The following is a 3,157-nucleotide window of genomic DNA, read 5'->3' as shown; positions in this document are numbered from 1 at the left end:
CTGCACTCTGTAATTTTCATGAACACACGAGGTCATGGAATCGTAGAATGGCCTGAGTTGAAAAGGACCACAGTGATCATATAGTTTCAACCTCCCTGCTATGACTAGGCTGCCCAGAGCCACATCCAGCCTGGCCTCGAATGCCTTCAGGGATGGGGCATCCACAACCTCCTTGGGCTGTGTCTGTGTGTGGGGCAGTCTGACAAAAATACATCTAACATGGAAGAGTGTATGAAACAAATGTGTGTGACTGAATTCCCCCATGTGGAAAAAATGGCACCCATTGGCATTCATCAATGCTTTCTGAATGTTTATGGAGGCCAAACAGTGGGTGTGAGAACAGTGAGGTGGTGACTAGTGTGGTTCAGCAGTGGTGACAGCAATGTGAAAGATGAACCACATTCCAGGTGGCCATACAGATTTTTACAAGCATCGCGTGCATGCTCTTGTTCATCAGTGGCGAAAATGCATAGCTAGTTGTGGTGACTGTACTGAAAAAGTGTTTTATAGCCGAGAATCTGTTCTATTGAGTAGTGTTATTGTGCTCTCTGTATCAATTGTTCTTTCCATGGAAATAAATATACATTACTTCTAAAGCAACCTACCTAATACTAATAAATTTCTATCAAAAAATAGGCTAATCTCTAAGCAAGGGAAGCAACTAAATTCTTCACCTGCTCTGTTCTGCAGTGCTACCTAAGGAGTGCAGAGTGCCTTATTTCATTAGACTTCAAAGCATGACACAGAATACAGCAGATAAAAATATCAGCAAGACAAGATGGACTTTACTAAGGCACATTTTTTTATGTTTAGAAACACTTCTGTACTCTACGAGGGATTTAATTGTAAAAGAGTACTAAGGATCATAAAAGTAGAAATTAGCATTCAATTTATCTGTCATAAAAAAAACCCATCTACCCAGTCTTTAAAAGCTGCTGTCCCACAGAAAAACAGTAGAAAGGAGAGGAAACTCATTTAAGGCTTTCACCTAAAAGTGAATAAAGGAAAAATCAGTGCTGAAATGTTGCAAGAGAGAAATCAAAGTCTCTCAGGTTATTTTAATTGAAGTTGGCATTTGACTCTTTTACCCAACGTAAAAAGACTTGCACAGTTATGTCTATTTGAATGCATGCTATTAGAGATCAAACATTCATCAGCTGCTTTTACTAAGATATCATTAGCATTTTGTTAATCAGGTATGTTATCACATGAAGTTGATTGTACCACTTCACATTCCTGGAGGAAAATATTGAGACTGGCATCAGAAGCTATACCAGGGCTAGAAGAAGAGAATAAGCATGGGATGAAGCCGAAGATGGGGGAAAAACAAAGCATGTAATAGTCAGGAAAATAATGTTCAATTGCTTGTTCAGACTTTCTGAGAAATAGATCTACGATTTCTGTGTCTCCCCATTTCCTTTAAGCAGATTTCCTTATTAGTATGTATCTGCCTGTATTAGAGATTGTTCATCAAGTATGTAATAATATTTCTGGCTGTTTTTCCACTGCTTTCTTTCGTAGAGCAGATCTCTGTTTAGTGGACTGAAAAATGTCCAGCCTTGGTGACGATCTCCTAAGTATTGATGCTATTTTACTTGAGAGAGCTTCTGTTTTGAATTTGCTGTTTCTCCAGTTTATGCATTTCTGTTTACACTCATGAGAACATACAATTGCTAGCAAGAAATCAGTATTAAAAATAGTATTAAGCTGGCCACGTCAGCTACTTGAAAATTAAAAAATATTGAGGAATTTAGAAGCACAGTGACACTGTATTAGAGTCCAGCCACATTACCAGTGTATCTCACAGCAGCAGAACATAATGACAGGCTCACATGAGTCTCTGCCCAACAAGATCTGAGTTTCCAAGGCTTTGCTACATGTTAGTGACTTCAGAACTTGGACTGAGTAAATCTTTTCTCCAACATGATATCAAGGTGCCTTTTGTTGTATCAGGAACACTGATTGTAAAGTGGAAGAAGGGTCACTAAATAAATAAAGGGAATCTACTGTATTAATTAGAGAGAAGGTGTCTCCCAGAGCAGCCCTGTGGAGCTTTATGTAAAAGCCTTGCAAGTGAAGTAGAAGTCAGGCTGCATTATGCCTCTGGCAATAGGAGCAGAGGGAAAAACAACTCCTGACCTGATTTTATCTGTCTCCTGTTACCTTGCAGCCATTCAGAAGCCAGATAGGCCATGAGTTTTTACAGACTAGGTGAGAAAGGAATCCTCGTACTGAGCCAAATGTTCTCAAAGTTTTGACAAAAGACTTTGCCAGAAATTTTGCTTTTCTTACACAGGAACCAGGTATGGTTCATGATACAGTGATAAAATCTTTGATTAGACAAAATGCGACAAAAGTTCTGCATACACTAGAAAAAATCTGCACAATCTCTCTTTCTGAAACAACTTAGTCTGCTACCTAGGAGATTGAAAAATGAAGAAAGTCTGTTACAGAAGGCAGCAGATGTTTTTCTTATCTATATATCCTTTAGATGGCCTCATTACTGTAATGTCTGGGCTCATTGTTCTTTTTCCTGAAGACTTCCAGGAGGTAAGGAAGGAATATTTTATCAGTTTTCAGAGGTAATTAAGGCACAGGGGATAAACAATGTCTTTGGCATTGTACGAGGCTAACCCCAGCTAGTTTATAGTAACCTGACTGTTGAACCTTTCCTTGGTTCTGGTTTTATTTCTTATATGTACAGATCTGCCCATGGTTTTGAGCTTCTCTAGGTTGATTGACTTCTTTTATGTGTATAAATTGCACTTAACTAAAATACAAGGCTCTCAGTAAAAATAATCGAAAAGGGAGAAACAGAAAAATGAATCATGTGCAATCCTAATTTCACCTCATGTGTGCATGTGATAATGAAAGTCCAGTTGCATAAAAAATTCTTATTCTCCAGATCCTGCATACTTGAAGTGGTGGTGATGGATGGTAATTATTTTACTGGAATGTGCTGTACTTCAATTTAGTGCTACGTCACCTTCCAATTTTTTCCCTAAGTAAAAGCTATTATATCTTTTATGGAGTTCACTGTGCTTTTGTCACCAGAGTGCTCCACCACAGCTGAGGAAGATCATCCCAAATTTCCAAAAATGCTCTCTACGTTTCTGTGCCCAATCACAAGAAGCTTGTGGCTGATTTCTTGCAGACT

The sequence above is a fragment of the Meleagris gallopavo genome, chromosome 2 (assembly GCF_000146605.3).
Source record: "Meleagris gallopavo isolate NT-WF06-2002-E0010 breed Aviagen turkey brand Nicholas breeding stock chromosome 2, Turkey_5.1, whole genome shotgun sequence".
NCBI lineage: Eukaryota > Metazoa > Chordata > Aves > Galliformes > Phasianidae > Meleagris > Meleagris gallopavo.
Note: the sequence above shows the minus strand (reverse complement) of the source record.